Below are 11250 nucleotides of genomic sequence, written 5' to 3' on the forward strand. Positions count from 1 at the left end.
GAAAAATACATGACATTTAGGTTCACTCCATTGAAAAGTAATTTGCAATATAATTTGGGCTTTGAGTAATTCATTTCTGAAAATGAATTAATAAATGAGACGATGTATATGTTCACACACTTTGACCTACTTCGATTGTCATCGCTACTTTGCCTTGTTATGTAGAATGCAATGACAGCAAATTACCCAAATTATGACAAATCACGCTCGTCGCTGGGTTTACATGAATATATTACAGCTCTTGTTGTCTGTTCCTCTGTATAGAGTCTGTATTATATCAAGTTGTTTGTAGTAACCATAAATACCATCAGAGGCAAGGTACAATAGGTGAACGATTGCTGAATCGTTTTGAAATGTGATAAATGCTTCATTTGCGTTGCTGTATACTTAGCAATGATTTATCAGACCCGCATGGTATGTTTCATAACTCTGTTTCGCCACATTTTATTCTCATAGAAATAAAAGCACACATTCACACTTTCTGACACCGCCAGTGAGAGGTTTCCATGTCCTTACATTTAATGTTGTTGCTGTTATCGTTTTTATCACAAGCTAACCGAAAAACATTATATATTATCTTCTCCCTGTCTTTAACTCCAATCTATATGAACCGATGGGATTTATTGTGAAAATTCAAAGTACAGACAATAGACATATACCTTTACGCCTTCTTTTGTTACGGGTACTATGTTGTCCTAAAGGTACCATGTGATTATATTCAAAAATGCAACCAAAATTGAATCAAAAATCGCTGTTGAAAGTTTCTCTGTAGTGACGTTAGTAATATGTAACAATTTTCCGAATTAATAGGCCCGAGGCATTTAAAGAAGAGTGGTCAATTTTGAAATGTTTCGAATACTCATTTTGGGATGATATAGCAGATGTCACCAAGGGTTCGTCCAGAATAATTTACAAAATGTACTTATGCTCTAGACTTGTACAAGTATTCATGAAACCTTTTTCATGCTCACGCATGAATTCTGTTCTCCTGCAAACTCTCCTGTAACTCGCTTAAATCATTTAACTCAGTCAAATCAGTATGCAGCTAAAAGTCTTTCCCAATTTCATCCACATCATCTACAAAATGTGTCTTTTATTTAACTTCTTGCAAGAACAAGAAAAAAGGCTTGAGCATATAATCTAAGTTTGAGCATGAGAAGGGTTTCATGAATACTGGCTCGGAACATCATCATCATCATCATCATCATCATCATATCATCATCATCATCATCATCATCATCATCCCGATTGACAAGTTTGAAAGATTTCATTGGTATAGACATTCTTGGGGATTTATTAGATTTTGTCGGATAATTAGTGGTCAAGTGGTCAAGGGTTTATTGGTGGTAGTTACCTCGAAGTATTAAAGAGAGTATTATGCGTACTAGTTTCTGCAAATATTTACTGTAACTTGTTTTCATGTTATCTTGCTGTATGGCAGATTGTTATTGAACATTAAATTATGAAAATTATTACATTTAAGTAGATCAAGTGTTTTTAAAATATTGTTAAGGCAATATTTCATTGAACTGGTTCAAGTTGCAAATAAATAATGTCAAAAAACTTATCAATATCAAAATGTAATACATTTGCTCTTATTTTAAACAGAAATAAAAAAGACAATACATATAACCGAATAGGTGAGGCATATCTCATTTATTTTTATTTTTTTGACAAGTTGTTAAAATATGAACTATTGCCAACAACCAACATAAACTCTTGTCAAAACAAGTAGAATTCAGCTGATTTATGAGGAAGAAATTACTAACTTAAAATCGCTTTATTAATTACAATTACAAGAAAGCAATATATCACATTTAACCATACTTAATATTTTAATTCTTATTTTGGAAAAAGGAGCTTTATTATTATTCTTTGTGATAATATCTACTGCTGATTACAGATCCGATTTTTAAATAATAATGAGGATAAGGGACAAATAGATTTAAATTTAAATACGAAGCAGAGAAGGTTTTGTTTTTAATTTAAAGTACTGAACTAGCACAATTAAGAGCGTCAATATATCTTTACTGGACGTGGCAGGAATGTGAAACAAACGCAAATAAAATATAGCTTATACTACAGTAGGTGTTATGTATTAAAACACATGTCCCGTGCCAAGACCAGGGGGAATGACAAGATTAAAATGGCTATCGAAAGGAACCATAGGTATAGGTTGCTTAATTTAGTTTGACATTAACTGAAAATATAAGCATGTCTGCTTCAAAATGAAGTCTCCAATCTCCACGGATGGAACAAAAACATTTTAAAATTGTATCGGTAAAAACGTGTTTTATTATGGGAGTAGCCTAGGGGGCGCGGTAGTCTAGTGGGAGGACGCCGGGCTCGTGGCCGAAGGGTTGCGGGTTCGAACCACGGCACGGCACTGTGTTGTATCTTTGAGCAAGATACTTTACCCCGTTTGTTCCAGTCTGCTCAGCTGTAAATGAGTACGTGGTTGGGTAGTGCTAGAATTGTTGAATGCTAGCTGTGAGCGCCGAAATGGCAGCACCGGCTGTATGCTCCCCAGGGAGTTGAGAAAGATGTTGGCTGGTTGCAAAGGCCCTATAACCACGGATAATAATTTGTGAACCGCTTTGAGACGACCTACGAACTAGGTTGTGATAAAGCGGTATATAAGAACCTGCAATTATGAAAAGGTACCCATGAAATAAATAAAAATAAAACCCCACGAAAATTAGCGATTCCGCCGTACGTTAACACTTAAAAAAGACATTTTCAGGAATATCAGCAAATTTAGGGAGAGCAAAGAGTTCTATTACACTGGTATCGGCAAAGACCTGACAAGAATAATAGAGGTGGAAACAAAGAGAAAACAATGCTTCATGGGCGGATTGGTCGAGTGGTTAACACTACAGCCTTCCACGTAGGCGGCCGGGGTTCGATCCCCGAAGTCGTCATTTGCATGGAATATTCAGAGAACGTGTTTTTCTCCTGCCCACACAACTCCAACAACCCAGGTGGAGTATACAATGGTCTAGGGTGGATGTTGCGGTATCTGTGCTGTTGCATTCAAGTGAGGTGGCACTATAAATGATACCGTTAGAAGCACGGTTCCACTACAAACAGAACACAATACATATCTAGCACACACAGAAGCATACACAGATAGGGATATATTAGCCAAGTGGCATAGGACTAGTAATAAGCGCCTGATAAGGCAGCTCCTGCGAATTCCTCAAAAATTGGATTGATTAATGTATATGCTAAGTGTATTGATTGTTTAAATTGTATATATATGTACTGTAAAGTGCTTTAGAGTGGCTTAGGTTAGCTAGATAGGGCGCTATATCAAATGTTGTAAATTATTATTATTATTAAGGGGCGTTCATCTTACAAGTATGCGGTCTATCAGGTATGAGACGGATCATTCAATTGCCAGGAGAAACAAAAGACGTAAGACAATGCATACACTTGTTTACAATAACGTGGAACAGCTAAGGAACATATTAGATAAACTTTCAATTAGGTCAAAGTTTGATAATCTACATATAACTTATTTTACGGATGGAAACGCTCAAACCAACAGTATATATAGTTACAGAAGAATTCGAATCTAACCTAGAGGATAACTATGCCTTGTATTTAAAGACATCGATTGAGAACAAAATCAGACAGATAGTATATGATACATGTTAAGACAGATTTAAAAAGCAAATGAATAAATATAATCTCAATCCAACTCTGAAGAATAGCTTTGTAAAACTGTCAAATTTAATTTCAATCAGATGAACTATTTTCTTTCATATACAAAGATCAGAAAGTGAATTCCATGAAAACATTTTGAAATAGAGAACTATTTTGCCTGGGATATCTGACTGACGTTTATCCAGAGTGCAGGTTATTGGTGAATTCAACCACCCAAATCTAAACGGGGAAATCTTGGAGGGCAGTAGGAAAGAGCGATCGTTGTTTCTGTTCTTCAATTTATAATTGTTATACTTTTGTAACAGAAACCGCTTTCTAAAGACCTTCATACGACTAGGATGCATTTATAACGAGAAAGGCAGAAATTGGTACCATAAGCTGGTTAGAATTATTTCGGATTGATTGCTTGCTTTTATATTGCACAAGAAATTCAACAAAAGTATTATCCTTTTCAGAAAACAACGGAAAACAAGGATACCCCATTCGATAGTACCACCTGTAAACTTATTCGCAAAAAAAAAACACGCTCAGGATGTTATTGTAATGACCAAACTATCAAATGAGAAAAACTGCAAAATAACAAATGAAGTAATAACGCTGATAATGAAAATAGGAAAACAAAATAGATAGAACCTATCAGCCGATGAAAAACAGAGCTCAAAAGCTATCGGGGGATATGTTGCTCTAAATCTAAAATTGAAAGTGACATCGCAGTTTGATGGCTAACATTTAGGTCCCCTTAAAAATAAATGTAAACCCGGGAATTATAGACCTGTCAGGTTGACATCCATACTAAGCAAGATACTGGAGACGATCTTGCAGAGACACATAGCGAAGCGTTTGTAGCAAAATGAGTTATTTTCCCTGAGGCAATATGATTCGTGCCGGACAGAGCAACTACTCTAAAGGTGCTTGGCCGATGACTTAGATAACGTTTACCTATAGATGGTACTTTTATGGACTTCAAAAAGCCTTTGACACCGTTACCATAGAGGATGATGAATTAAAATGGCATCTTAATGTCAAGTGAACAGTTTATTAATTGGGCGATAATCTTCATTCGAGACAACAAATGGTATTCTGAAAGGATAACATTCGGGTTGGACTAAAAATAACATCGGAGTGCCCCCAATGATCCGTCCTGAGACCCATTTTGTTCGTACTTTATATAATAATAATAATTCGAGGTTCTGATAAACCGCTTTATCACAACCTAGTTTCTAGGTCGTCTCAAAGCGGTTCACAAATTATTATCCGTGGTTATAGGGCCTTTGCAACCAGCCAATATCTTTCTCAACTCCCTGGGGAGCATACAGCTGTTGCTGCCATTTTGGCGCTCACAGTTAGCATTCAACAATTCTAGCTCTGCCAAACCACGTACTCATATACAGCTGAGTAGACTGACCAAGCGGAGTAAAGTGTCTTGCTCAAAGATACAATACAGTGCCGTGTCGTGAGTCGAACACGCAACCCTTTGGTCACGAGCCCGGCGTCCTACCACTTGACTACCGTCCATTCTATATATTAATATATAATCAATCGCTTTATACTATACCGTCTACATGTTGTGCTGATAAACAAAACTGTCTAGAGTGATACGTTGGTGTGGAATAATTGACGTCTCCAAATGAATATTAAAATACTGTGTGCTTGGAGTGATAACATTTGAGATTCCATCCTTGAAAATGGAATATATGCACATCGGTGGTGCAGTGAAAAATACGAACATATTTCTTAAAACATGACACTAGATAGGTATGCTACGAGAAGGATCTTGATTGATTGTTGCTACTGATCATATATTTTAAGACTAAATCATTGCGCAGGAAAAAAAGAAGTCAAATTTAATGCAATACAATATTCGACGAACTTTTCAATTCATGGATGAAACATTTATCCGTTATTACAGAAAATCCTGTAATAGTTCACTTAGAATCAAGACTTAAAGTTTAAAAAATCTATGTATATTTATTGACCTTAGTGTAGGGAAACAAGACTCTTTGTTTCTCTTCGCCCTCGTGAAACAGGATTAACCTCGGAAAAATAAAGAATCACGATTCCCTACTGCAAGGTAAATAAATATAAAGATATGCCGAAAAAGTAGGTATAACGAAAAGGAACCACAATAGTAGAGATGATCAGGTTACCAGGCCATTGTTGTAGTCTGCTTCCGTCAATCGGAACTAGGTTGTGGTGGCTCTTGCTGATTTTTCTAGAGAGGCTCCGGATAAGGGAAATATGATCGCAGAAACGTGAGGACGTGAGGGCGACATTACGTTTTATTGTCCCGTCATGTGAACAGTTTCACCAATTAGAAGGGCTTTTATAGATGAGTTATACATACATGTATTACATCCAATTTTTGAGTTTCTTTAATGGCGTTTATACTGGAGGAGGAATACGGTCCACACAAACACAAAATAAAAAATTTCATAATGTATACTACATAAGCATGTTGCCTTTGTAATGGCGTGTTAAGCATTTGTCACATTAATAAAAGAGAAGATGATGAAATTATTGACAGAGACATCAATTATTTTTCCTGTATAAATGCATAGCATGTCATTCAAAATCATTCAGTTTTCTTCATTTCACATTATAAAATAAAGTAAGCAATTCTCCGACGAAGCAGTCAATGAAAATCATCGAAATATAGTGTAAACCGTTCATTATCAAATTTATAATAAGCATGCTGTTGGAGGCTGTGTGTATTTTGGAGCACCGGAGAAGCTTAACGTTTGTATATAACTGTATTATAAAGCCGATCGCTACTTTTATAGAATAGAGGAAAATTAGTTATATTCCCAAAACATTTAAGCATTCCTAGTTATATTTCCAAACATGTAAGCATTCCTAACTTCTGTTTTATGATATAATTACTTTTTATCATAAAGGTTCCGCTCTAATTGTAAAATCTGGAATACTCGTACATCGTTTCATAAAATACGAAATATAACTATAGAACATATGTTATGGATAACAAGCAGTGTGGAAAAAAACACTTTTAGCTATAACATTAGTACAGCAGTAACCATGAGCATTTGATATTTTCACAAATTCACGTTCATGCCAATTTCATATGATACCATTAGCGGGAATAATCTACAACGGCACGTATCGAGGACGGGGTCATGTTTAGTACAAGGACGGTCATTAATACGTGTTGAACTATGGAGATCGGTATAACATGTCCAAAAGGGTTAAACACGGGAAACAATTCCTACCTAATATTAAATGTTTTATGTTTTATGAAATAAAACGACTGAATAAAGATCGGTCGAAGACGTTTATGGAGTAAATTTATGGAAAAGTTATCAAGTATTTATATATTTATAATCACAATTACTTATAACGAAATCTGCTTGTGAATGGAGTTCAAGCATTGAAATCAATCCTAAACCCGTTCAATAATGCGCAGTTTCATTTCATGTCGCATAAATACCAGACACTAAATTATGATATGCTTGCTATACCGAATTTATTATTTCGGGGCTATATATTTCAAAATCAGACCAACCGTTGTAATAACTTGTTTATGCTAAACTTAGATTTAATTGTAGCATTTGCACACTGATTACGGAATCTTCTTTTCACGATAATTGTGAAATTTCTTTAAAACTAAATTGGTGACCAAGTAAAATCAAAGGATATGGATATGTTAAAAACGTTAACGCAAGGTGTAAATTGAATGGGGGAAAAAATCAGAACAAATTATTCACCTGGATGATAAAAACAAACTATTACTCATCAGCAAGAGCGTAAATCAAATTACGTATCCAATCAATATACCATCCCTGTATTCTGTTATACTGATTTTTTTTTTTTGTATATTTCAGCAACCAACTAGTTTCTGTTTATCTTTTAACGTTTACAGTGATGTTATATTGTCATTGATAGAAATGAGAGAGACATACGTGCTCTGAAGTTAACCTACAAAGACATTTTGTTTGCAATATTGTGCAGGAATACTTACCTCCTCCATTTTTGTAACAGAGATAGGGAAATCTCCAGACGTTTCCGAGCCCGACACACTGTCCAACACATGACAAAATAAACTCTATTTTGTCATTCCACGTTTCACGTTCCTCACTTGGATCCAACTTCAGCTCCACTGGACGAGTGTTGGGGGTTAGGGGTGACTGACCACTGGAATTGGCCGTAAGACTTGTCCGTTCATTGTTCAGATTCTGTTGCGGGGATTCTTGTTCTTGTTGTTGTAAAACATGTTTCTCGTTTTCCATGCTGCAGCTTCCGACTTTTAAAAATTGTATTATTATTTTCCCAAAAAAACCCGTATAATTTGGTATACTGTGTGATCCTGTCTGCGTCAGATCCGACAGACAAATCAGTAAATAGTAGAAAAGTACTTAAAACTTGTTCGTGTTGCGACGATTCCCATCACTGCTGTGATGTTCTTTACAGCTAGGATTTCTTCAATCACAAATATAATTGTGTCCAAGTGCCGCAATTTTACAACAAATTATCAAATCAAATTACTGTAACATTCCAAGATAGTTCGCACTGGATAAAAAAGCATAAAACTGCCAGAAATTATCCTTGAGCTTCCCCGTTCCAAGTCCTGACTAGGTGATATTTACATAAATAAGTGCTTGTCCAAAATAGGTCTGTGGCAGAGAGCACTGAATCCTATTCCTCCCAACGGCAATGCGACAAATGTCCGTCAGAAATTTGTACAGAAAGATTTGGGTTATTAGATCAGAGAGGAAAGGTCCCAACAGTTTAATTCGCAACGTTATGAAACAGAATTGTATTGATAAACAGTTGTGATTATATTTCATAAAATTGCTGTCAGTAACCGCCATCAGTTGTTATCGCCAAACTCCTAATAAAGTCGGAACAAATCGGACGAAATACCAATAAATCGTTCAAAGGAAGCAAAATTAATTCTCGGATTTACAAGTCGCTCATTTCGCCGTATCGGAATGTCATTTTGAGAAGTGGGCTGTGGAAGAAAATCGCTAGCTGTTACGGCAAAGGGTTATTGACAGCTGTGTATCTAATTTGCAAGGTCTCGGCAGGCCGTCATGTAACATACGTTTTACTGATTGAATCGTATTGAATTAAATACGAGCTAACACCGAATAGCCGTAACCTGACAAACATCAGTTCTAGGTTGCATAAATTGTCACCAATATTCTGCAAGCCAGCAAAAAATATTTTTAATCAAAATTTCTATAATTCACTGCTGTATGTGTGCATGTTCTTTAATTGTTTTACTCCGTAATATAAAATCATAATGGTATTCACATCCATTACAATAGTTCTTTAAAACGTGTAAAGTGAATTACTCTTCAAAGATATCCTAGCGTATCTACTCAAAACTGATACAAGGTTCTAGTTTCTTCGAATTTTAACATTTTTGTAAAGAAAACCGTTTTCATTAAACAACATAACTATATCTTAAAAGTGTGAATGTACTTATGTGGTAAAACCTGTTTCAATTGTAACCACAGTATAATATGGCTGGCGTGTGTATGTATGTATTTGAAGTACGGGAGTCAAATTGATGTTTTTAATTAAAAATGTACACGGATAAGTCACTGTCAACCAAATGTGTAGGTGCTCCTGCTGAAAAAGAAATACATCTCTTATACAGAGCTAAATAACAACTAGTTGGAGATTTAATAAAATCTTTCTCAATGAATGGCACAAGTACCGTTAAAGTCCCACGCAAATATGTCTACTATAGTATCATTTCAGCGCAGGAAGTGTTGGATTTGTTGCAGTATTAAAGGCGAGAGACTTTCGTACAGTCAATGTTTGAAACATAATATCGTTAGTTGTTCCACCAAAGTAACTATTAAAGTATCTAAGTTTTTATATTATGAACTGATCATTCGCTTATATAAATTGAAATTCCAACATTTAAATGAATTTATTACTTTAACTTTAGCTTGAAATTGAAATTCTGTTATTTCCACATCAGGGCCATGCGGAAATACTCAAATACATTAAATCTGTCCAAGGCGCTTTACAGTGCATTATATGGATCGTTCTAGACTTACAGAGCATTATCAAGTATAGTAACATGATCTGCGTTACAGAATTAGAACGTAAGTCGTTGTTCTCAAAGTTAATATAGGGTGACGTTGTGTTTACAGGACGTCGTCACTTAAAATAAGAGTTAAAATGCATCTGTAAACAGGTAATGTTTTCAAACTCTTCTTGGATTGTGAGGGTTAAGGTTTGTAGTGTACTGTTTGCAGTCGGCAAACTACTTCACAAAAATGGCTGCAACCTTTTTCCGAAATACTGATTTTAAAGGTCATAATAGGGCGATCATTTATGTTTTCAGACCAGAATATGTCGTCGACAATTACGAGTTTACCCGATCAGTTTTGAATGAAGTTATAACTTGTTTGTCCTTGTTCCAACGCCTCGACATACTAGCTACAGTGTCAGTCTCAAAACTATGACTGGAACAATCCGAGTGTATCGGCAGTAATCCTATAAGAGTAACATCTTATTGTAGACGCTAACAATTACGTCATAGTCAGGTTCCTGTAATGAAGCGGAAATGTCCAACATGTCGTCAAACACAACTCTGCACGAGTTGTCAAAATGACAGCTATATCGTAATGGACACGTACATGTAAGAGGGCCATCTTAGTAGAGTATTTTGTTGGCTAGTCCGATTGCAGATTGGCATGATAATTCTTTACAATGAGATGAAATTGTAGGCGCTCGGACACACTCTTATCTAAAAAAAAAAAAGATTGAACCGGTAGATTTGATACTGGACAGTATTTTGTTTTTTTACCAATTCCTTGTAAATCCCAGGCTTCTTCAACAATAGTCAGACATTACCTTTCTTGAAACATAATCGGAACTTAGCCTTGGCCAATGACTTTAACATGATTGAGGTAATCAAAGAAAGCAGTGCTGCAAGCCATAGCTTTATTAGACCGACATGTGAAAAGCTGGTCCAGATGAAAAGACTTCAATTGCGAGTTTTTAAGGACATTTTCTGAGTTGCTTGTTTAAGGTACGTCAATGGTTCATCATGGTATTCATGACAGCAGTCATGATATATTACAAAAAGGAATGCCAATGTATAAATAAAACCGTACATCGAACTCAAAAACAATGAAACTAGGCCAATATATGAACAAAGAAAAGTTTAAATGACCGCGATATATTTCACAACACTAATATTTTGACTGATGGTGCTAAATTACTTCAAGACGAAATAGCTTATTTTGGACAAATCTATTAATTCATTTATTCCTATTAACAACTTGGTTGGAGGTGTTCACTTTTCCAAATCATTTTTTGGAGTCTAAATAGCTGTTTATGTGCATTAGTACTTTCTGCAACTTGTTCTCAATTGGAACTCTTCTTCGTTAAATGCGATCTAGCAATAAATGCTGTCTTGATGACCTAACCGATATTATTCTGATGGCGAATGATCTATCGTCCGTGCGCTATTGCGCTTTTGGGTTTCTTGCTAAGCTTTTCGTTGTACCACGGATCATTTTGTTTATTATTTATCATCCTTGCTTGAAGAGATACATCTTTCTCAATCATGACTTCGATAACCGAGGTATAGCCAGCCTAGTG

The sequence above is a fragment of the Mizuhopecten yessoensis genome, unplaced genomic scaffold (genome assembly GCF_002113885.1).
Source record: "Mizuhopecten yessoensis strain PY_sf001 unplaced genomic scaffold, ASM211388v2 scaffold716361, whole genome shotgun sequence".
NCBI lineage: Eukaryota > Metazoa > Mollusca > Bivalvia > Pectinida > Pectinidae > Mizuhopecten > Mizuhopecten yessoensis.